Source organism: Pseudophryne corroboree, chromosome 3, assembly GCF_028390025.1.
Source record: "Pseudophryne corroboree isolate aPseCor3 chromosome 3, aPseCor3.hap2, whole genome shotgun sequence".
NCBI lineage: Eukaryota > Metazoa > Chordata > Amphibia > Anura > Myobatrachidae > Pseudophryne > Pseudophryne corroboree.
In genome coordinates this window covers 769890262-769916568 of record NC_086446.1, presented here as the reverse complement: position 1 = coordinate 769916568, position 26307 = coordinate 769890262, and the positions used below count along the sequence as shown (strand labels likewise).

General features: G+C 49.7%; 2 protein-coding genes across 8 annotated transcripts in view; both read left to right on the top strand.

The window, feature by feature from the left end:
* Positions 1-26307, top strand: part of CLSTN3 (calsyntenin 3) — a 122771-nt gene that overhangs the window by 41056 nt on the left and 55408 nt on the right. The window lies entirely within an intron of this gene.
* PHB2 (prohibitin 2) overlaps positions 10101-26307 on the top strand; it is a 124208-nt gene continuing 108001 nt past the window's right edge. The window contains exon 1 of the mRNA XM_063962501.1: positions 10101-10105. The gene's annotated coding sequence lies outside the window, so the exon portion shown is untranslated. The remainder of the gene's footprint in view (positions 10106-26307) is intronic.

The following is a 26307-nucleotide window of genomic DNA, read 5'->3' as shown; positions in this document are numbered from 1 at the left end:
CAGCCCAAACGGGATCCGGTCTCTAGGTCGACAGCAACTACTTCGACAATGTTTAGGCGACAGAGTTTCTATGACAACATGGTCTGTATGTCGACATGTCCTAGGTTGACATGAGTTTTTCACATTTTTTTTTCTTTTTTCTTTTACTTTTTCATACTTAACGATCCACGCGGACTACAATTGGGAGCGGTAACCTGTGCCGTGCGCAGCGGTAGTGGAGCGAGGCACTTTGCCCGAAGCATGGCGAGCGAAACGAGCACTAATTGCACACGGTGCACTAATTGGGGTTCCCGGTCACTCTACGGAGAAAACGACACCAAATAAAGAAAAAACCTCATGACGACCTTTTGACCTGTTGGCCTAGACCATGTCAACCTAGTTACTGTCGACCAATAGTTGTCGACCTAAACATTGTCCACCTAGTTACTGTCGACCCTACATACCATACCCAGCCCAGACAGTCTGCTTTCTCTGTGTGTAAGTTGCTGATGCGCTTTAACCACTTGCTGACCATGCACCATGTTATATTACAGTGCAGACGTGGCCTGGGGCATTGTGTTAGAGGAGGAAGCCCGTGTGCAGTCTTTGTATGGGCCACCCTCCCATTGTGTCGGCGGACGCAGTGTAGACGGCATGCGTTATTTCTCTGCTGCACATGTCTCGGGAATATGGTTCTGGTGCCAGTTTCCCCGGAGATTGGTTAAATGCCACCCGCCATGTAAGTATATTCAATGGGTTCAGGGTCTGCGGTATGAGCCCTCATATCTCAGGGGCCCCAGGGTACCGCTCACCCTGTACCCATCATAGCTTGCCAATGGTGGTGGCTGGATAACCATGCACCGCCATACTTAACTATCAGAGAACGACATTGATTTTCTCCCATACCTGGCATCCTGACCCCAGTACATGGCATTGCTGACTTCATCTAGGCCGGTGGCAGCCCAAGGGTGGTGCCGCTTCTGCCCAAGATCATTAATTGCTCCAAGATACCTGGATCCAATAGAATCTGCTGTCTGACATCTAGTCCTGAACCCTTTAGTTCTGGCAGGATAGGAGGCCCATCAAATAACCGGAGTCTCATCAAGGTAAAAATGAGATTTATTTAAAAAAAAATTAAAAAAGAGAGTTGACCACTACACCAATCATGGGCAGCACAGTTGGCGTAGTGGTTTGCATCAGTGGTTCACAGGCCTGTGGGCACAAATTTGATTCCAGAACAAGACACTGTCTGTGTGCAGTTTGTATGTCCTTCCAGCATTTGGTGGGTTTCCTCTGGGTTCTCCCGTTTTCCCTGACACTCATACTTGAAGGTTTATTGACTTCTGGCAAAATAGAGTACTATCCCTACTGTGCGTGACAAGAAATATAGATTGTAAGCTCCTCTGGGGAGGGATGGATGTGAAAGACTGAAACACTGTCTGTAAAGCGAAGTGTGATAGGTGTGCGCTATATAAGTAACTGGTAATAAACTAAATATACAGCATTTCGTAACAGCCTATCAACCCAACTCAACTGTAATATCACAAAAAATTATTTGGTATTATTATAATCAAAAGACGTACTGTAGATTATAACATTTTATGTAAGCACATGGGTAGTCCATATAAAAGGCAGACGGCCTGATTCAGAACTGGATGCGGCTGTGTCCGCTCTAGCGCCAGTATCAGCCTCCTGCTGGTATAGTAGCCTGCGCCTGAGTGTGCGAGGACACCCACTTTCTGCGTCTCTGTGCGCTGTAGTACCGCCGGAGATTCTTTACACGCCACCATTGCATATCTCCTAACATTGGGAGGCTGAGTGGGGGCGCGGCCTCTAGTGTGGGGGTGGCCTCATGGCACGTCCCCCATTTTCATTATTTTGGGGGTGCGCCCAGCCCTCCTTGAGCTGCGCGTGCGCACAGCATCTATTCAGGGATCACCTGCTGCTTTGCAGTGCAGAGCAGCGGTGAGCAATGGCTCCTAAGTAGGGTGGCCAATCCCGGAATTGGGATCGGCGGGATCCCGGGATTTAGGCCAAATATTGTCCGGCATTCAATCCCGGAATTGGAAGCTCCAATCCCGGGGATTGAGGGATCATGTGGCCCTGTGTGTTTTTTTAAGCTGGGCAGCGTTTAGCGTGTGTATGGTGAATTATGTGTGCAGGGCGGGGATTGGCCTCCCTACTCCCAACCCTCCACCCACTCCCATGGGATACTGCAGCCAATGGGTGGGACACGAGCACAGTGTCCAAATAGTGGGACTGTCCCGCTGAAATAGGGACAGTTGGGAGGTATGCCATTGGTCGCACTACCGGAACTTGCATCAGCCCAATGGCAGGAGTACTTTCTCTATCTGACCCTGGCCTATGCCTGTGGCTGTGCGCCCGGAAATGTCGCTGCTTTCACTGACACCCCCCCAACACTCCCGCCCCTATGACACTTTTTGCGCACACTACTAGCCACCACCCAGTCACTGCCCATGAACGCCTTTTTTACCCCCATTTCTGAAAACTTCTGACCCGATCGCAAAAGCACCCGTACAGTACTCTGTGGCGTTCATACGCCGTAGGGGCCTTCAGACATTTTCACACATGCGCAGTTGCTAAGAATCGCTCAACTACATCGGCGCATCAGGTGCAGGTTGTGCGGGGCACAGGACATGTTTTCAGGTTTCTATTTTCAAAAATGTTGCCTGGTTATTCTTATGTGATGTCATTAAAATGTAAAATGTATTCCTGTATGCTGGGCGTGTCACATAAGGGTGTGGTATAAGAGATCTACAGTGTCTAAGTCGGCATTCAGTAAGTCGACCCCAAATGGCCGACATGCATTATGTCGACAGGTATAATATGTCAATTAGTACAAAAAGCCAGGATGGTTAAAAGGTCAACATGGCAGTGGTCGACACACAAATGGTCGACACACTTTTATTTTTATTTTTTGGGGGGGTGTGAAATCTTGCCTGTTTCATTATTTATGACCGCCAATCAGTAAAGACGTGAACCCTCACAGTTACTATTCCCAGTTGCAGTCCAAGTGGATAGTAAATCAAGCAAATGTTGGAAAAATTTGTAAAAAAAACCCAAAACATGTGTCGACCATTTGTGTGTCGACCTTTTGAACATGTCAACCTTTTGTACCTGTCAACCTAATGCTTGTCAACCATATGGTGTCAACCTATTGACTGTCGACCTACCATACCATCGCATAAGTGGTTTCAAACATGCCCAGATTTATCAAGCCTTGGAGAGTGATAAAGTGGACGGAGATAAAGTACCAACCAACCAGCTCCTAACTGCCATGTTACAGGCTGTGTTTGAAAAATGACAGTTAGGAGCTGATTGGTTGGTACTTTATCACCGTGCTATTTATCACTCTCCAAGGCTTGATAAATCTGGGGTCTATTCATGAAGCAGTGAAAAGAATGCAGAAAGACCAACTGAAAAAGTTGCCCATGGCAACCAATCAGCATCTCCATTACATTTCATAGAATGTACTTGATAAATGCTTCCTTCAAAGCTGATTGGTTGCCATGGGCAAATTCTCCACTGATCCTTTTCTCCACTCTTTTCACTGCTTCGAGAATAGACCCCTTAGACACTAAGGGTGGGATGTATTAACATACATCGCCGCCCCTCGCCGGTTACCGCAGCGATGTTGATCGCATATGTACTAACATCGCGATGCGGTGACGGAGGCCCCCCGCGATACCTGTTAGGTGGTCTGCGGGGGGTCTCCGTCACCTCCAGGCGTCCCCACACTGGCTAGACGCCGGGAAGCAGCAGCAGGCTGCCCCCGGCGCCTCCTTCTCCCCCTTGCAGCCGGAAGGACGTCCGGCTGCGTTGCTAGGGGGAGGAGGAGACTACCTTCCGGGTCCAGGGCAGCCTGGAGGAAGGTAAGCCAGGGGGGAGGGGGGGAGGTGTCTGCGGCGGTGTTGGCGGGTTGCGGCGGTCGGTGAAAAAAAACCCATAGGCTTCTATAGGGTATCGCCATCCAGAGATGGCGATACCCTGGATGCAGAAAACGCGGCGGTAGGGTGTTAGTAAATATGAAAATGCGGTAAAACCCCCGTTTTCGGGGGTTTTACCGCATTTTTGCTTTAATACATCCCGCCCTAAGGGGTCTATTCATGAAGTAGTGAAAAGAGTGGAGACATAAGCCAGTGGAAAAGTAGCTCTTGGCAACCAATCAGCTGCTCTGTATAAGTTTATAGTATGCAAATTATAAATGTTACTTCAATGCTGATTGGTTGCCATGGGCAACTTCTCCACAGGCTCACTTCTTCACACTTTTCACTGCTTCATGAATAGACCCCTTAATTGCTTACACTGGGGGCCATACTCTGAAGGGGAATCTGCAGGTGCAGGTTTCGATGATGCGTCTTATTGTTGCCTCTAGAGGCACAAAGAGTTAGGGATGGCCATCGGTGACTAATCATCTGTGGTACCATCAGTGGTTAACCTCGATGGTATAAAACCATTCACAGGCAAACCATCGATGGTCCGCCGCCAATGAGAGCCTGGAGGGCAGGGTTTTGCAGGCCCTTCTGTGGGCAGAGCTATGCTCCGTATACCCGGCATTAACCAGTGGGATTAAAAAAACAACCATCCATATGTTCTTTGCCATTGATGGCAAAACTATTTGACATTGGCCACCAACCATCGATGATTTGTAATGATCGATGGCCATCCCTATAAAAAGTCCTTTCACAGACAGACGCACGGCTGTACACCAGTGGAAAGGCTGATACTAACAATGGAGCAGATGTATTAAGCCTGGAGAAGGGATAAAGAAGTGATAAATCAGTGATAAGTGGAAGGTGATAACGCACCAGCCAATCATTATGGATTTGAAAAATGACAGTTAGGAGCTGATTGGCTGGTGCGTTATCACCTTGCACTTATCACTGTTTTATCACTTCTCCAGGCTTAATACATCTGCTCCATTATCTTATAGTCGTAGACACAACTGTGGCAAAAGACACTAATTAGGTGGCAGCAGCGTGTCACTGAGAACCAGCCCCATAGTGTGTATAATACTACGTCAGCCCCATAATGTGTAATACTGCGTCAGCCCCATAGTGTGTAATACTGCGTCAGCCCCGTAGTGTGTATAATACCACGTCAGCCCCATAGTGTGTATAATACTACGTCAGCCCCATGGTGTGTAATACTGTGTCAGCCCCATAGTGTGTAATACTACGTCAGCCCCATAGTGTGTAATACTGCGTCATCCCCATACAGTGTAATACTGCGTCAGCCCCATAGTGTGTAATACTACGTCAGCCCCATAGTGTGTATAATACTACGTCAGCCCCATAGTGTGTAATACTGCGTCAGCCCCATAGTGTGTAATACTGCGTCAGTCCCGTAGTGTGTAATACTGCGTCAGCCCCATAGTGTGTATAATACTACGTCAGCCCCATAGTGTGTAATACTGCGTCAGCCCCATAGTGTGTAATACTGCGTCATCCCCATAGTGTGTATAATACTACGTCAGCCCCATAGTGTGTATAATACTACATCAGCCCCATAGTGTGTAATACTACGTCAGCCCATAGTGTGTATAATACCATGTCAGCCCCATGGTGTGTAATACTGCGTCAGCCCCATAGTGTGTAATACTACGTCAGCCCCATAGTGTGTATAATACTACGTCAGCCCCATGGTGTGTAATACTGCGTCAGCCCCATAGTGTGTAATACTGCGTCATCCCCATAGAGTGTAATACTGTGTCAGCCCCATAGTGTGTAATACTACGTCAGCCCCATAGTGTGTAATACTACGTCAGCGCCATAGTGTGTGATACTACGTCAGCCCCATAGTGTGTAATACTACGTCAGCCCCATAGTGTGTAATACTGCGTCAGCCCCATAGTGTGTAATACTGCGTCAGCCCCATAGTGTGTAATACTACGTCAGCCCCATAGTGTGTAATACTACGTCAGCCCCATAGTGTGTAATACTGCGTCAGCCCCATAGTGTGTAATACTACGTCAGCCCCATAGTGTGTAATACTGCGTCATCCCCATAGAGTGTAATACTGCGTCAGCCCCATAGTGTGTAATACTACGTCATCCCCATAGTGTGTATAATACTACGTCAGCCCCATGGTGTGTAATACTGCGTCAGCCCCATAGTGTGTAATACTGCGTCATTCCCATAGTGTGTAATACTGCGTCATCCCCATAGTGTGTGATACTACGTCAGCCCCATAGTGTGTAATACTGCGTCAGCCCCATAGTGTGTAGTACTACGTCAGCCGCATAGTGTGTAATACTACGTCAGCCCCATAGTGTGTAATACTGCGTCAGCCCCATAGTGTGTAATACTACGTCAGCCCCATAGTGTGTAATACTGCTTCATCCCCATAGAGTGTAATACTGCGTCAGCCCCATAGTGTGTAATACTACGTCAGCCCCATAGTGTGTAATACTACGTCAGTCCCATGGTGTGTAATACTGCGTCAGCCCCATAGTGTGTAATACTGCGTCATCCCCATAGTGTGTAATACTACGTCATCCCCATAGTGTGTAATACTGCGTCAGCCCCATAGTGTGTAATACTGCGTCATCCCCATAGTGTGTAATACTACGTCATCCCCATAGTGTGTAATACTGCGTCAGCCCCATAGTGTGTAATACTACGTCAGCCCCATATTGTGTAATACTGCGTCATCCCCATAGTGTGTAATACTATGTCAGCCCCATAGTGTGTATAATACTATGTCAGCCCCATAGTGTGTAATACTACGTCAGCCCCATAGTGTGTAATACTACGTCAGCCCCATAGTGTGTAATACTGCGTCAGCCCCATAGTGTGTAATACTACGTCAGCCCCATAGTGTGTAATACTACGTCAGCCCCATAGTGTGTAATACTGCGTCAGCCCCATAGTGTGTAATACTACGTCAGCCCCATAGTGTGTAATACTACGTCAGCCCCATAGTGTGTAATACTGCGTCAGCCCCATAGTGTGTAATACTACGTCAGCCCCATAGTGTGTAATACTGCGTCATCCCCATAGAGTGTAATACTGCGTCAGCCCTATAGTGTGTAATACTACGTCATCCCCATAGTGTGTATAATACTACGTCAGCCCCATGGTGTGTAATACTGCGTCAGCCCCATAGTGTGTAATACTGCGTCATTCCCATAGTGTGTAATACTGCGTCATCCCCATAGTGTGTGATACTACGTCAGCCCCATAGTGTGTAATACTGCGTCAGCCCCATAGTGTGTAGTACTACGTCAGCCGCATAGTGTGTAATACTACGTCAGCCCCATAGTGTGTAATACTGCGTCAGCCCCATAGTGTGTAATACTACGTCAGCCCCATAGTGTGTAATACTGCTTCATCCCCATAGAGTGTAATACTGCGTCAGCCCCATAGTGTGTAATACTACGTCAGCCCCATAGTGTGTAATACTACGTCAGTCCCATGGTGTGTAATACTGCGTCAGCCCCATAGTGTGTAATACTGCGTCATCCCCATAGTGTGTAATACTACGTCATCCCCATAGTGTGTAATACTGCGTCAGCGCCATAGTGTGTAATACTACGTCAGCCCCATATTGTGTAATACTGCGTCATCTCCATAGTGTGTAATACTACATCAGCCCCATAGTGTGTATAATACTATGTCAGCCCCATAGTGTGTAATACTACGTCAGCCCCATAGTGTGTAATACTGCATCAGCCCCATAGTGTGTAATACTGTGTCATCCCCATAGTGTGTAATACTGCGTCAGCCCCATAGTGTGTATAATACTATGTCAGCACCATAGTGTGTAATACTGCGTCATCCCCATAGTGTGTAATACTGCATCAGCCCCATAGTGTGTAATACTGCATCAGCCCATAGTGTGTAATACTGCGTCAGCCCATAGTGTGTAATACTACGTAAGCCCCATAGTGTGTGTAATACTACGTCAGCCCCATAGTGTGTGTAATACTGCGTCAGCCCATAGTGTGTAATACTACGTCAGCCCCATAGTGTATGTAATACTACGTCAGCCCCATAGTGTGTGTAATACTACGTCAGCCCCATAGTGTGTGTAATACTACGTCGCCCCATAGTGTGTAATACTACGTCAGCCCTTAGTGTGTATAATACTACGTCAGCCCCATAGTGTGTAATACTGTGTCAGCCCATAGTGTGTATAATACTACGTCAGCCCCATAGTGTGTAATACTGCATCAGCCCCATAGTGTGTAATACTACGTCAGCCCATAGTGTGTATAATACTACGTCAGCCCCATAGTGTGTAATACTGCATCAGCCCATAGTGTGTAATACTGCTTCAGCCCATAGTGTATAATACTACGTCAGCCCCATAGTGTGTAATACTACGTCAGCACCATAGTGTGTAATACTACGTCGGCCCCATAGTGTGTAATACTGCGTCAGCCCCATAGTGTGTAATACTGCATCAGCCCCATAGTGTGTAATACTACGTCAGCCCCATAGTGTGTAATACTGCGTCAGCCCCATAGTGTGTAATACTGCGTCAGCCCCATAGTGTGTAATACTACGTCGGCCCCATAGTGTGTAATACTGCGTCAGCCCCATAGTGTGTAATACTACGTCGGCCCCATAGTGTATAATACTACGTCAGCCCTATAGTGTGTAATACTGCGTCGGCCCCATAGTGTATAATACTACGTCAGCCCTATAGTGTGTAATACTGCGTCAGCCCCATAGTGTGTAATACTGCGTCAGCCCCATAGTGTGTAATACTACGTCGGCCCCATAGTGTGTAATACTGCGTCAGCCCCATAGTGTGTAATACTACGTCGGCCCCATAGTGTGTAATACTGCGTCAGCCCCATAGTGTGTAATACTACGTCGGCCCCATAGTGTATAATACTACGTCAGCCCTATAGTGTGCAATACTGCGTCGGCCCCATAGTGTATAATACTACGTCAGCCCTATAGTGTGTAATACTGCGTCAGCCCCATAGTGTGTAATACTGCGTCAGCCCCATAGTGTGTAATACTACGTCGGCCCCATAGTGTGTAATACTGCGTCAGCCCCATAGTGTGTAATACTACGTCGGCCCCATAGTGTGTAATACTGCGTCGGCCCCATAGTGTGTAATACTACGTCGGCCCCATAGTGTATAATACTACGTCAGCCCTATAGTGTGTAATACTGCGTCGCTGTGCTTTGTTATCAGGACATTTGTCTATGCTTTTTTTCATTTCTCATCGAATTGTTGAGTCCTCTCAATTGTTATATCCTATCAGTATTGTGACGCTTGTCACATGAACTATCAGCGTGACATGCACCAAGTGTACGACTCTTACTGTGAGGTAGGTGGCTGTAGGTAGCTTCCCGCTCTGTACACTGTGAGGTAGGTGGCTGTAGGTAGCTTCCCGCTCTGTACACTGTGAGGTAGGTGGCTGTAGGTAGCTTCCCGCTCTGTACACTGTGAGGGGTTACAGCACTATTCATAGCTCCTCTGTGTACAGTCATTCTCGCTTTATATATTTACTAGTCCTGCAAGTGCTACTCTGAGCTTCTGAATGGGAGGCGATAGGTTAATTACTCCCCCATTAATCCTTGTTCTGTAGCTGCTTTGTGATGGAAAACTGTGGTAAAACGTATTTATTACCATTCACATCTCTGATCTGTTCTAGTTGATTCTATTATCTATTTGTTGTATTATCTGTTTTGCATTTACAGCACTGGTCATTACATGGTGGCGTCCGTATACCCTGCTTGTCTCTTTAATGGGGAATTGGGGGGATGAAACATATTATAAATGCCCAATTTGCCAACTTTGACCATTTTTGGGTCTTCTTCCTTTCTTATCTCTCTGCTCTTGGCTCTCCTTCGTCCCTCATATTTTTGTCGGAGATCCCAGCATCCCCCATGTTGCTCTCATTGGTCACCCCCCACCCCACCTTGTTTTCCTGGACTACTTGTGTTTGTAAGGTGCCCATTTATCAAGAATTGTATTTGCAGTGTGATCTGGGCACGATATTAGCGATCGTGAGACCAATGGTGGCGTCTGAAGATTCACCAATGAAGCATTTATGAGTGGGGGGGGGGGTTCTTTACAAATAGATGTTCCCACTTCCCTTTTAAATGTCAAACGGGAAGATGCTATTACTCCAGGAGACACTTGGGAAGACACCTCTTCCATCTCTGCAGGTCATACCAGTCACTAGTTCTAGCACTGCTTCCATGACACTAACTTGCTGTGCAAGGCTGCATATGCTGGGACTAGTCTGTGCTGGTGGGGTAAGATGGCTGCTAGCTGTGCGCTGAGACCGTTGACTCTGGAACACAGCTGCCGGCAGAGTCCTGTAGTAGGGAGTTGCTTCTATTAAGGTTTAGCGATGGTCAGACTATGGGGTCAGTGCGAGAGGCGGAAGGTGTGCTCTTATCCCCTGCGCTAGGTTATAACTCACACACCAATCCCCATATGTATATACAGTATCTGTATGTGTCATGGGGACTGTGTAATGCCGATGGGCCTAGCGACATACAGGGCCCTGACCTTGCAAAGGGTGGTTACAGGTAAGGGACTGATTCCGTATTGCACGGATCTCTCTTCACGGACACAAATGGCGACTTTATGAATTTTTGCGCATGCCCGTTCTGTTATGAGTCAGATGCAACTTGGCCAGATATCTGTTTCCATGAAAAGGGGCGTTTCGGGGCAGTGACAAAGTATTCGCTTGGAACCACCATGACTGGTTTTGTCGATGTGGCAGAGTAAATGTACACACCAGCGGATGCCATAAAACTGCGAACAGCCCAGTTGCTTCACTAGTGTTTATTAAAAGCCAGGTGTGGTACAGCCGTACTCACTGTTACACACACTTGTAGATGGACCAGAGCTTGAGCGGAGCCGGGTGTCATCAGCTCACCTGCCGGTGAGTGTATGCAGGATGCGGGTAGCGGCGCAGGACACTGGAAATGCAATTCGAAGAAGGTGATCGCAGGTCTCTTCTGGAGCTAAGTGGTGCAGACCAGTGTACCACCGTGGCGCTCATACACAGTGGCAAAGTGGCATCGTGCATGCACAGCATTGTCCAGTGCTGTTGAAAACAAATATGCAATGATGTGCAAGTAAATACCTGCAGAACACAGGTACACTGTAACCATAGCAACCAATGACAGACAGTACACTGGTACAAACTGCAACTACAGCAGACCATTGCTCTAACTTAAATAATCAAACCAATCAAAGTCATTGTGGTTATTTAAAGATTATCGGAAGGCTGCAACATCCTGATGGCACATAGGGGGCTAATTCAGACCTGATCGCTAGGCTGCGTTTTCTCACAGCGGGCGATTAGATCTGAACTGTGCATGCGTATGCACCGCAATGCGCAAGCATGTCGGACTGCAGCAAGGGGGATCGCCGATCAGCGTCGGGATGGTGCGAAATTTCCGAGCGCACGGGCGATCGCAAGGAGATTGACAGGAAGAGGGCGTTTGTGGGTGGCAACAGACCGTTTTCAAGGAGTGTCCTGGAAAACGCAGGAGGGACCAGGCGTTTGGAGGGCGGGTGTCTGACGTCCGCTCCGGCCCCGATCATCGCAGCGGATGAGTAAGTCCTGGGCTGAGCAGAAACTGATGTTTGTGCAGTTCTGCTACACATGCGATCGCACCCCTGCACACACTCCATACCCTCTCCCTGTAGGCGGCGACTACCTGATCGCAGAGATGCAAAAAACGCACCCTAGTAATCAGGTTTGCATTACCCCCATAAGCGCCTAGTTTATGTAATAGAAATGCTAAATATAGTGGTTTGTCCAGGGTTAAAATGTATATTGAGTCCTACATTGACGTGTTGGGTGGCGGGTTCATCCGATACAGTAATATTGCATGGGGGTGGGCAGGGCCGGATTGCCAGAAGGGCCGATCAGCTGGTGGACCAGTCCGCAGTCCGGTCCCACAGAGAGCCGGGAAGGCCGTCCCCACTGGTCTCCATGGAAATGGGGGGGGCGAGTCCACCCCCCGGGCTCGCGGTGCGCCCCTGCCCCAGCAAACGTCTCCATGGAAATAGGGGCATGCCGCAAGTCCTTGCTCCCCTGACTCGCGGCACACTCCGGTACATCGTGTCAGCGTGCCCTCCGTGACGTGCGTGTGCCCTCAAAACGGAGCCCCTGTCTGTCACTGAGGGTGGGATATAGTTTAGCAATTTCTGTTTCTCAACCCCCAGTCCTCAGGACTCCGAACACTTCACGTTTTCTAGACCACGCAGCAGAGGCACAGGTGTATCACCAAATATCACATCTTAAAGAAACACAGGTGACCTGGAAAACATGAACTGTTTGGGTAATTGAGAACAGATATAGGGGCGAGTTGGTCAGAGGTGCGGGTTCCTGGCTGAACTCGGACGGTTTTTTAAAGCCCCAATAATTTACAAGGCATGGTTTTTCCTTGTACATGATTTGCGCTTACAAAAAACATCCGCGTTCGCCGGGAACCTGCACCTCTGACAAACTTGGACTTCATACATCCGGCCCATAGAGTACTACATGAGTTGAGGTCCGGAGGTTACTTCCTCTTTCCGCATTGATGTTTCTTGCATCGCCTGGATAGGTGTCCTCTTCCACGTGACCTGGCATTGGTCACTTTGGGGTGGCATTGTAGAGTCTTCTGGGTCGCTGGAGTTCCTTTAGAACCTGTCTTGGAGGAATGCATTGCACTTAGGGGTCTATTCATGAAGCAGTGAAAAGAGTGGAGAAGTGAGCATGTGGAGAAGTTGCCCATGGCAACCAATCAGCTGCTCCATACAATTGTATAGTATGCAAATTATAAATGTTACTTCAATGCTGATTGGTTGCCATGGGCAACTTCTCCACTGATTCTTCTCCACACTTTTCACTGCTTCATGAATAGACCCCTTGGTGTGGCCATAGTGGCACAAGAAGTAGTTGCGGGGAACTTTCCCTTTCATAGAACAAGTTGTCTCTGCCCTCAAGGGGTGACCTAGGCTTCTTCCTCGAGGTTGGGCGCAGTAGTTCTAAGCCAGTTAAGGGGGTGTGGTGCCTTCGTAACTCGGGTTGCACTGGGGGTGTAAGTGCTCCACTATTTGTTAATTCCATTTATGGCTAGTGTTGGGACTTGCAGCAATTTCTTGGCTACCTATTCATTTACATATGTAATAATAAAAACTGTGACCGTATAACGCCACTCATTGTGTCTGTGTATATATTTTGGGTTTGGACCTGTGTGGATAGTAATTATCTAAATCCGTCAAAGGATAGGCAGCTTAGCAGTTAGCACCTACTTATTCCTTATTCATGGTGCCAGAAATAGCAAAGGGACACGAGCTAGCAGCGATCTGTGTGCCCTCCTCATGCTGTATTTTATAACAACCAACATCTATATGCCATGCTATATATTAGAATATTTTATTACACGCTGTAAAAGTGAAGTGCCTGAATGATAGCACACTGACATGTGGGGCCCCTGAATAGTAGTTCACTGACATGTGGGGCCCCTGAATAGTAGTTCACTGACACATGGGGTCCCTGAGTAATATTTTATTTATTTATTAGCAGTTTCTTATATAGCGCAGCATATTCCGTTGCGGTTTACAATTAGAACAACAGTTATAAAACAAAACTGGGCAAAGACCCAGGGCGGGATGTACTATAAGACATCGCCGCCCCTCGCCAACTGCCACAGCGATACTAATCGCATATGTACTAACATATGCGATTAGTATCGCAATGCGGTATAGGAGGCCCCCCGCGACGATGTCAGCGGGGGTCAGCGAAGGTCTCCGTCACCTCCCAGACCCGGGAGGTGACGTGCGCAGGGAGTCCCTGGGCTCCTCCTCCTCCCCCCTGCAGCCGGAAGGAGACAAGGCTGTGCTGCGGGAGAGAAGGAGGAGGGGGGCCGCACCAGCAGCCTCTCAGGTATGCCGGGGGTTAGGGGGGGGTCGTCGTGAGCGGGGCGGCGGCGGGATCCGGCGGCGGCGGTAAGAGTCCCATAGACTTCTATAGGGTATCGCCATAAAAAGATGGCGATACCCATATGGGGCGAAAACGCGGCGGTCAGGAGTTAGTACATATGAAAATGCGGTAAAATGGGGGTTTTACCGCATTTTCCCTTGAGTAAATCCTGCCCATAGACAGACATAGAGGTAGGAGGGCCCTGCTCGCAAGCTTACAATCTATAGGGAAATAGGCATTGATACACAAGGATAGATACTACCTGTCACATAACGGTCCACCAGATTGCTAGGTTCTTAATGGGTTGTATGATATGATCACCCAGCAATGTTGGAAGACAAGATATGTGAGGTTATGTGGACACGTGGGGTCCCCTGAATAATAGTACACTGACATGTGGGGTCCCTGAGTAATAGCACACTGACATGTGGGATCCCCTGAATAATAGTACACTGACACGTGGGGTCCCTGAGTAATAGTACACTGACACGTGTGGTCCCTGAGTAATAGTACACTGACACGTGGGGTCCCTGAATAATAGCACACTGACATGTGGGGTCCCTGAGTAATAGCAGTAATAGCACACTGACATGTGGGGTCCCCTGAATAATAGCACACTGACACATGGGGTCCCTGAATAATAGTACACTGACACATGGGGTCTCTGAGTAATAGTACACTGACACGTGGGGTCCCTGAATAATAGTACACAGACACGTGGGGTACCTGAATAATAGTACACTGACACATGGGGTCCCTGAATAATAGTACACTGACACGTGGGGTCCCTGAATAATAGTACACTGACACGTGGGGTCCCTGAATAATAGTACACTGACACGTGGGGTCCCTGAATAACAGCACACTGACACATGGGGTCCCTGAATAATAGTACACTGACACATGGGGTCCCTGAATAATAGTACACTGACACATGGGGTCCCTGAATAATAGTACACTGACACGTGAGGTCCCTGAATAATAGCACACTGACACGTGGGGTCCCTGAATAATAGTACACTGACACATGGGGTCCGTGAATAATAGTACACTGACACATGAGGTCCCTGAATAATAGTACACTGACACATGGGGTCCCTGAATAACAGCACACTGACACATGGGGTCCCTGAATAATAGTACACTGACACATGGGGTCCCTGAATAATAGTACACTGACACATGGGATCCCTGAATTATAGTACACTGACACATGGGGTCCCTGAATAACAGCACACTGACACGTGAGGTCCCTGAATAATAGTACACTGACACATGGGGTCCCTGAATAACAGCACACTGACACGTGAGGTCCCTGAATAATAGTACACTGACACATGGGGTCCCTGAATAACAGCACACTGACACATGGGGTCCCTGAATAACAGCACACTGACACGTGAGGTCCCTGAATAATAGTACACTGACACATGGGGTCCCTGAATAACAGCACACTGACACATGAGGTCCCTGAATAATAGCACACTGACACGTGAGGTCCCTGAATAATAGTACACTGACACATGGGGTCCCTGAATAACAGCACACTGACACGTGGGGTCCCTGAATAACAGCACACTGACACGTGAGGTCCCTGAATAATAGTACACTGACACATGGGGTCCCTGAATAACAGCACACTGACACATGGGGTCCCTGAATAACAGCACACTGACACGTGGGGTCCCTGTATAACAGCACACTGACACATGGGGTCCCTGAATAACAGCACACTGACACGTGAGGTCCCTGAATAATAGTACACTGACACATGGGGTCCCTGAATAACAGCACACTGACACATGAGGTCCCTGAATAATAGCACACTGACACGTGAGGTCCCTGAATAATAGTACACTGACACATGGGGTCCCTGAATAACAGCACACTGACACGTGGGGTCCCTGAATAACAGCACACTGACACGTGAGGTCCCTGAATAATAGTACACTGACACATGGGGTCCCTGAATAACAGCACACTGACACATGGGGTCCCTGAATAACAGCACACTGACACGTGGGGTCCCTGTATAACAGCACACTGACACATGGGGTCCCTGTATAACAGCACACTGACACGTGGGGTCCCTGTATAATAGCACACTGACACGTGGGGTCCCTGTATAATAGCACACTGACACATGGGTCCCCTTAATAATGGCACACTGACACTTGAGTACGTGTACTTGAGTAATAGCATGCTGACATGTGGGGTGCCTGAAAAATTGCACACCCTAATTTTAAACATAAGAGGTGCTACCTTGGTGAGACTAGTAGTGCCACACAGAAAAAAAAAGAAAATGCAGGAGCACACTCTAAGCACTAAGGGGGGCATTCAGACCCAAACGCAGCAGCACGTCTGTACACATCGGCTATATTCGGGAGGTCTGCACATGCGCACCAGCCACAGTGCTTGTGCACGCCCCTACATGTGCTCCACCGTGTACTTGCTCTGATTAAAAAACTGGCGGTGGACCGCCTGACTGCACTGCCAGGGGACAACCATAATTAGATGCCTCCACATATGCTGGGCGGCCTTGCCCTGTGCTGGGCGGCCTCCAGCATGTGAGAAGATGGACGCAGATCTTGCTGCGTATACAGCGTACTGCGTCCATTTCTAAATGAGGGCCTAAGAACACTGGTAACCAGAACAATTATAATAAACTCTACATTTTTAACGTGGAGTAAAATTGAGGTTCTTAGCACAGTGTTGGCCAAAAATGTGGGCCCACCTACCACGTTCCGGTGACCTCATCAGGTGGGACCCTTACATCCCTACTACTGATAACTGTTGTGTTTTTGTATGTCATGTTATGTACAGGGAACATGGCGCAGAGGTTCTGTGCTGTGAAAGTCTGCTGTGTAACTGATCTGTGATGTCTGTGAGTAAATGCTAATTCTCTCCCAGGGTCTCGGTGCTCGTTTCCCATGTATATAATGTCTGCGTGTGTATCATGTACAGGGGCCGCCCGTCTCTGCTGTTACCGCTGGTATATGGGAGAGATTTACTTAGCATTTTTCCTTTCCAGCAGCTATCACGTCTCATTGTCTGGCTGCACTGATCAGTGCGCCTGTCATTTAGCAGCTTCCGATCGCTCTGGGGTTTCTATGTCCTAGACATAAGTGCCACATAAGGATGCGGCTCATGTGTTGCTCCTGCCCTGCTGATTGCTTCTTTGCCTTTCAGCTGGTAGAATTCATCACTGATTTTTCCTCCTGTAAGCGCGTGACCCCCCCTTTGTCGCGGTGCAGCTGTTACCCGGGAATGTCACAGCATCCCTGCGCTGCGCTGTTTACTGGAATCTTTCTTTGGAGTATAGGGGAGACTGCACCCTTCACCCATTCTATATGAGGGCCTGGAGTCCGTACATCCTACTGGCTTTTATGAGGCAGACGTCAGGCAATCTCACAGCAGGACGTGTAAACCACTCCACTGGTTGAGTAATTGGGCTGTTCGTAGTTGTAAGGCATCGGCTGGTGTGTTGATAAACCCTGCTACAGCCTCAGCCCTGTTCACCAATATTTCCAGTGGAGACATCATCATCATTTATTTGTAAGACGCCAAAAATAAAACATAATATCTTACATACACAATTTGAAATAGCAAATATAGAAGGAGCCATCTTTATCTTGGCCTTTAATAGGATTACCTGAGCCAGGGCAGTCAGACTTAATCCCCTGCTGTAATGACTTAATCCCCTGATGTATTGTTCTCTCTGTATTGTATTGCAGCTGAGAACAATAGATGAAGGGTTTATGATAATAAACCATGGTGCACCTAGGTGCAGCAGAGAAGCCAAGATAAATATGGCTCCATCTGTATAAAAGTAGTACAAATTACACATGAAAATTACACACATTGACGTTAAACATGACAGGAACGTTTGAGGCAGACCAAGGCGGTGCAGACGCGAGACATCGGGAAGAGAGGGCCCTGTTTGAGAGAGCTCACAGTCTCGAGACATGGAGGTCTCTAACCCCTGTGCTGTGAGGCTCATCCTCCACAGCGATGAGGGGAATATATATAAAAAAAAAAAAGATGTCCTTTTCCACCACCACAGGTCCAGATGACCTCCAGGGACCGATTTGGAAAAGACGTTGTCGCGGGTATGCATGACTTTTGTAAAACAAAATCCAAAAAAGGTGGAGGTAAAGACTGCAAGTCCCCATATTTCTCCCCCGGCATAGTAGCTACAAAGATAGAGAGCAAGATGGGACCTTTCAACCTAGGTGCCCCCTTAATAATATCTGTGATCACTAGAGATTGGGGGAGATTTACTAAACTTTCAAAAGAGACAAGTGGGAATTTGACAGAAGCAACCAATGAGATTTCAGCTATCAATGTATAGAATGTACTAGATAAATTATACATTTCTCTGTAGGGGTGGTCTTCAGGATGCCGGCTGTTGGGATCCCCGCGCTCAGAATACCGGCGCCGGAATCCTGGCACCCCGAATACCGACAACTATTCTCCCTCTTGGGGGTCCACGACCCCCGTGGATGGAGAATAAATAGTGTGGCGAGCCCGCAAGGGGCTCATTTGCGCTCGCCCAGCTGCCAGCATAACATACTACACCCCTCTATAGAAGGTTTGATAAATCTCACTACCACCCCTCTCTTGCCCATTAACCCATACACTGCAGAAAGATCATGGGAGAAGGTCTCCCCCAGTCTGGCCCCCCCATACATTCAGGGACAACTCTCTCACATGATGAGGCCCCCCCTACTAGCCATTGTCTGGTGCCTGCCTGTGATCACCTGACCATATTACCCTGCACTAGGGAAAGCATACATTTCCTGTATATGGGTGGTCGTGCTTTATCACCCCCAGTATTACTCTGTGCTACAGAAATATACTAGGGTGTTTCTGCCATGCGCACCTTGCCTCAGCGGGGCCACCTTTTATATATTTTTTTAAGTAAAACCTATATTACGTATTATAGAATGTGACAGTGGGCAACACAAGGTATATATTAAAATCTTTTTTTGTCAGATGTTACATCACAATTGCAATATATGCCTAGCATTTCTTATTTACACAGGTATGAAATATATATATATATAGTGATTCAAAAGTTGCAGTACACCATACCTCCCAACTGTCCCGATTTTCGCGGGACAGCGTCTATTAACTGGAGTCAGAGGGAGAGGGGGCATGCCAGCGGCTCACAGAGCGCTGGGCATGCCCCCTCAGTGACGAAAAACGGGAGCATGGCTCGCGATCGCGGGTCCTCCGCGAAGCCACGCCCCCCTTTTCTAAGGAGTATGCCCCTTTTCTGGTGCGCGCACGGCTTCGCCGCGCGTGTGTCCCTCTTCATGGGAATGAAAAGTTGGGAGGTATGAGTACACCCTTTTGTTTCAAAAACTGTGCAGGAAATCTGACTTAGATTCAAGATGGCGCCCATGTTTGTGTGTATATATATATATATCTCTCCTATATAATAGCCCTATTCTGTGACTTTGTGCTTCATTTGCTGACGCTGGGCGGAGTCACAACAGTGGGCGGAGTTATTCAAATGAGTCACAGATCTGGATAAATCTATAGGACACTAGGAGCAGAAGCAGATAGTATGGGCATGGCACAGGCAGGGGTGCATACCTCCCAGCTTTCTTCAGGAGCTTTCTTCAGGCAGAAGGAGGGACACACACTCGGCGAAAAGGGGCGTGGCTTCACAGGAGGGTCCCCGTTTTTGTCAGTGAGGGGCATGCCCAGCGCTCTGTGAGCTGCTGGCATGCCCCCAGGGGCGGATTATGAGTCTGGGGGGCCCAGGGCACTTGAGCCCTATCTCATTGCTGAGCCTGCTGTGTGTTGGGGGCGTGGCCTAATCTCGCCACGCGTGGCCACGCCCCCTTATGCAAAATCCAGGATTTTTTTTTTTTAAATTGGATTTTGGCCCCTCAGCTAGGGCTAAATCCAGAGGAGGTGGTCGCTCCCCCTACACACCCGCACAGGCAGAAGAAAGCAGGGAGACTGCTGCCTCCCTGCAACACCACAGACCTGACTACACGCAGCAGCGTGTGCTGACTGTAGCACAATGCTGCCGTTGTTGCTGGCAGGACGGGGGAGCTTCTGAGCTGGGACAGAGCTACTCCAGCCGGGGGCCCCCCGAAAACTGTGGTGCCCATGGTACGTACCCCCTGCCCCCCCCTTAATCCGGCTCAACTGCTGGAACCCCCCCTTAATCCGTACCCCCTGATGCCCCCTCTCCCTCTGTCTCCACTAAATGCACCGCTGCTCTGCTAAGCAGAACAGCGAGTACAGGAGCTTTCCAACTGCCCCCCCCCCCCCCCCCACACACACACACATCAACACCACCACCACCGCGGGACACTGTGGCCCGCGGATGGGACAGCGGGACAGACCCTAAAAAATGGGACTGTCCCGCGAAAATCAGGACAGTTGGGAGGTATGGGGGTGTGTGAGGGGGTATGCCGTACAGACAGATGGGCACCGGCTCACTGTGTGCTTGACCCCCCACATCAGCATACTCATTAGGGTCTCTCTGGCGCGGAGGAGCGTCACTTTCTGGCACACTCCACGCTTCTTAGCTGCAGTTTTGTGGGGCACCTGCTGCTGTGCAGGTTCCATACTGCCTCTGTTATCTCCAGCCCCGGCAACCCCACCGCTAGCTGCAGTGCTGCCACCCGCAGTGAGGTGCGCCCAGCTCCTTCACACACTTTAGCTGGCGGGCAGCGCTGCAGAAGTCCGCGCTGCTTGCAGGCTCCGACCCCTTCCTCCCTCCAGCCGCAGCGTCTCCTGGGGGCTAACCAGCTCCCAGTCTCCCCTTACCACAGTGCCCAGCAGCCGTGAGGTCCACGCCACGTGCATGCTATGACCCCCTCCTCCCTCCAGCCGCAGCGTCTCCTGGGGGCTAACCAGTCACTCCCAGTCTCCCCTTACCACAGTGCCCAGCAGCCGTGAGGTCCATGCCACGTGCATGCTATGACCCCCTCCTCCCTCCAGCCGCAGCATCTCCTGGGGGCTAACCAGTCACTCCCAGTCTCACCTTACCACAGTGCCCGGCAGCTGCGCGAGGTCTGCGGTGCTGCGGTGTGTGACTGAGGAGGGGGGGGGGGATGCGGACAGGCAGGGGAAGCAGGACTCCAGCCTGAGAGAGTCAGCCATGCCAAGTCTCCAGCAGCAGCAGATCCCAACAGGTTGGAGTGGAACAGCAGCAGCCAGCAGCAGTGACTTCGGTAAGACACATCTGTCTGTCACCACTGTTCTGTCCCTAATACCAATCTCTCCCGTGCCCTGTGTTCTGTTATGTCCCTGTCACCCTTATCCTGGCCCTGTCACCCTTATCCTGGCCCTGTCACCCCTATCCAGGCCCTGTCACCCCTGTGCTTGCCCTGTCAACCCTATACTGGCCCTGTCACCCCTGTCCTGGTCCTGCCGCCCCTACCCTGGCCATGTCACCCCTATCCTGTCCCTGTCATTTCTGTCCTGGCCCTGTCGCCCCCTGTTCTGGCCCCGTCGCCCCTGTCACCCCTGTTCTGATCCTGTCACCCCTGTCCTGGCCCCGTCACCCCTGTCCTGGCCCCGTCACCCCTGTTCTGACCCTGTCACCCCTGTCCTGGCCCTGTTACTGCATGCCCTCCAACTACCTTTTTGGCAGGTACAGTACCCGTAGCGCCTCCAGACCCCTCCCCAATGCACCACACCTCCGCACCTTCCCCTCTACCACATGCGGCACCCCACCCCTCCCCCACACGCTGTGCCTCCAGACCCCTACACCACCCGCGGATTCCACTCCTCCGCCCCTCCACCACCCACAGCACCTCCAGACCCCCTCCACCATCCACCTCCCATATATGTCTCCACCCACACCTGCCCCCCCTCCACCTGCAGCATCTGCAGACACCCTCCTCCATCCGCGGTGCCCCCCTCCCCCACCCCTCCCCCACCTGCCCCTCCACCACCTGCAGCACCTCCGGACCCCCTTCCCCATCCGCCGCACTACCCGTACCTTCCCCTCCCCTACTCACGGCACCTCCGGACCACCTACCCCCCCCCCCCCCAGCCCCTTCCCATCCCACAGCACCTCTGGAACCCTTCACCCATCCGCAACATCCCCGCACCTGCCCCTCTCCCACCCTTGGCACCCCTGCCCCTCCCCCACCTGCAGTGCCTCCGGACCCCTCCCCCATCTGCAGCCCCCACTCCTCTGTCCCTCCCCCACCCGCAGCATCTCCCGACCCTTCCCCATCCGGCCCCCTCGCTTCCGCCACCCCCTCCACCCGCAGCATCTGCAGACACCCTCCCCCATCCACAGTCCCCCCCGCACCCGCTACATTCTGTACATTGTGCCCTGCAGGTGGTGTTCACGCCGTCGCAAGGGGCTGCGCCTCCTTCACCATCGCACGCCCTTTCATTGTGCAATATTTAACCACTAACAAAGGAATGCAGGTAATACTCTATATAATACAAATATTAAACCCCAGAAAGGCATGCAAGGGTTAAGGGGCGTAGCCCCTTGCGACGGTGTGAAGAGCGCCCGTAGGGCACGATGAAGCACCTAGTATATATATATATACATTAGATAAGAAAAGGTACCTCAGGTGGGCTAATGTGTTAATATTACAGCATCCTTGATTGGTGGAATAACTTTATTGCAAATGGTCACTCGAAGTTACACAATATAATAAAATGATCAGGAAACTGATATCACATTAGATACACGAATGTTGATAATTTTATTATATTGTAATATTAACATATTAGCGCACCTGAGGTACCGTTAATTATCTATTATCTGTTTGGCCTCTACTAGCAGTGGATCACCTGAAAGGTGCAGCTTAGATCTGACGTTAGCTTGGCCAAAAGGGAATTTCTTTTTTGATCTATATATAGTTCCTTCTGTACTGTATTCTGCAAACTACCTATTTCTCTAACGTCCTAGTGGATGCTGGGGACTCCGAAAGGACCATGGGGAATAGCGGCTCCGCAGGAGACTGGGCACAAAGTAAAAGCTTTAGGACTAGCTGGTGTGCACTGGCTCCTCCCCCTATGACCCTCCTCCAAGCCTCAGTTAAGATTTTGTGCCCGAACGAGAAGGGTGCAATCTAGGTGGCTCTCCTGAGCTGCTTAGAGTAAAAGTTTAAATAGGTTTTTTTATTTTCAGTGAGACCTGCTGGCAACAGGCTCACTGCAGACTAAGGGGAGAAGAAGCGAACTCACCTGCGTGCAGAGTGGATTGGGCTTCTTAGGCTACTGGACATTAGCTCCAGAGGGACGATCACAGGCCCAGCCATGGATGGGTCCCGGAGCCGCGCCGCCGGCCCCCTTACAGAGCCAGAAGAGTGAAGAGGTCCGGAAAATCGGCGGCAGAAGACGTCCAGTCTTCAATAAGGTAGCGCACAGCACTGCAGCTGTGCGCCATTGCTCTCAGCACACTTCACACTCCGGTCACTGAGGGTGCAGGGCGCTGGGGGGGGGCGCCCTGGGACGCAATGAAAATACCTTAAATGGCTAAAAATACATCACATATAGCTCCTGGGCTATATGGATGTATTTAACCCCTGCCAGTTTTCCACAAAAAAGCGGGAGAAAGGCCGCCGAAAAAGGGGCGGAGCCTATCTCCTCAGCACACAAGCGCTATTTTTCTCTATCGTCCTAGTGGATGCTGGGGTTCCTGAAAGGACCATGGGGGATAGCGGCTCCGCAGGAGACAGGGCACAAAAAGTAAAGCTTTAGGATCAGGTGGTGTGCACTGGCTCCTCCCCCTATGACCCTCCTCCAAGCCTCAGTTAGATTTTTGTGCCCGGCCGAGAAGGGTGCAATCTAGGTGGCTCTCCTAAAGAGCTGCTTAGAAAAGTTTAGCTTAGGTTTTTTATTTTACAGTGAGTCCTGCTGGCAACAGGATCACTGCAACGAGGGACTTAGGGGAGAAGAAGTGAACTCACCTGCGTGCAGGATGGATTGGCTTCTTTGGCTACTGGACATTAGCTCCAGAGGGACGATCACAGGTACAGCCTGGATGGTCACCGGAGCCTCGCCGCCGGCCCCCTTACAGATGCTGAAAAGAGAAGAAGGTCCAGAATCGGCGGCAGAAGACTCCTCAGTCTTCTTAAGGTAGCGCACAGCACTGCAGCTGTGCGCCATTGCTCTCAGCACACTTCACACGGCAGTCACTGAGAGTGCAGGGCGCTGGGAGGGGGGCGCCCTGGGAGGCAATGTAAACCTATTTTTTGGCAAAAAATACCTCACATATAGCCTCCGGGGGCTATATGGAGATATTTAACCCCTGCCAGAATCCGTTGAAGAGCGGGAGACGAGCCCGCCGAAAAAGGGGCGGGGCCTATCTCCTCAGCACACAGCGCCATTTTCCCTCACAGAAAGGCTGGAGGGAAGGCTCCCAGGCTCTCCCCTGCACTGCACTACAGAAACAGGGTTAAAACAGAGAGGGGGGGCACTAATTTGGCGTTAGAAATATATAAAAAGATGCTATAAGGGAAAACACTTATATAAGGTTGTCCCTATATAATTATAGCGTTTTTTGGTGTGTGCTGGCAAACTCTCCCTCTGTCTCTCCAAAGGGCTAGTGGGTCCTGTCCTCTATCAGAGCATTCCCTGTGTGTGTGCTGTGTGTCGGTACGTGTGTGTCGACATGTATGAGGACGATGTTGGTGAGGAGGCGGAGCAATTGCCTGTAATGGTGATGTCACTCTCTAGGGAGTCGACACCGGAATGGATGGCTTATTTAGGGAATTACGTGATAATGTCAACACGCTGCAAGGTCGGTTGACGACATGAGACGGCCGACAAACAATTAGTACCGGTCCAGACGTCTCAAAAACACCGTCAGGGGTTTTAAAACGCCCGTTTACCTTAGTCGGTCGACACAGACACAGACACGGACACTGAATCCAGTGTCGACGGTGAATAAACAAACGTATTCCTTATTAGGGCCACACGTTAAGGGCAATGAAGGAGGTGTTACATATTTCTGATACTACAAGTACCACAAAAGAGGGTATTATGTGGGATGTGAAAAAACTACCTGTAGTTTTTCCTGAATCAGATAAATTAAATGAAGTGTGTGATGATGCGTGGGTTCCCCCCGATAGAAAATTATTGGCGGTATACCCTTTCCCGCCAGAAGTTAGGGCGCGTTGGGAAACACCCCTTAGGGTGGATAAGGCGCTCACACGCTTATCAAAACAAGTGGCGGTACCGTCTATAGATAGGGCCGTCCTCAAGGAGCCAGCTGACAGGAGGCTGGAAAATATCATATAAAAGTATATACACACATACTGGTGTTATACTGCGACCAGCGATCGCCTCAGCCTGGATGTGCAGAGCTGGGGTGGCTTGGTCGGATTCCCTGACTAAAAATATTGATACCCTTGACAGGGACAGTATTTTATTGACTATAGAGCATTTAAAGGATGCATTTCTATATATGCGAGATGCACAGAGGGATATTTGCACTCTGGCATCAAGAGTAAGTGCGATGTCCATATCTGCCAGAAGATGTTTATGGACACGACAGTGGTCAGGTGATGCAGATTCCAAACGGCACAAAGGTGTATTGCCGTATAAAGGAAGAGGAGTTATTTGGGGTCGGTCCATCGGACCTGGTGGCCACGGCAACTGCTGAAAAATCCACCGTTTTTACCCTAAGTCACATCTCTGCAGAAAAAGACACCGTCTTTTCAGCCTCAGTCCTTTCGTCCCTATAAGAGTCATATTTGCCCAGGGATAGAGGAAAGGGAAGAAGACTGCAGCAGGCAGCCCATTCCCAGGAACAGAAGCCTTCCACCGCTTCTGCCAAGCTCTCAGCATGACGCTGGTACCGTACAGGACCCCTGGATCCTACAAGTAGTATCCCAGGGGTACAGATTGGAATGTCGAAACGTTTCCCCCTCGCAGGCTCCTGAAGTCTGCTTTACCAAGGTATCCCTCCGACAAAGAGGCAGTATGGGAAAAAATTCACAAGCTGTATTCCCAGCAGGTGATAATCAAATTACCCCTCCTACAACAAGGAAAGGGGTATTATTCCACACTATATTGCGGTACTGAAGCCAGAAGGCTAGGTGAGACCTATTCTAAATCTAAAAAAATTTGAACACTTACAAAGGTTCAAATCAAGATGGAGTCACTCAGAGCAGTGATAACGAACCAGGAAGAAGGGGACTATATAGTGTCCCGGGACATCAGGGATGCTTACCTCCATGTCCCAAATTTGCCCTTCTCACTAAGGGTACCTCAGGTTCGTGGTATAGAACTGTCACTGTCAGTTTCAGACGCTGCCGTTTGGATTGTCCACGGCACCCCGGGTCTTTACCAAGGTAATGGCCGAAATGATGATTCTTCTTCGAAGAAAAGGCATCTTAATTACCCCTTACTTGGACGATCTCCTGATAAGGGCAAAGTCCAGGGAACAGTTGGAGGTCGGAGT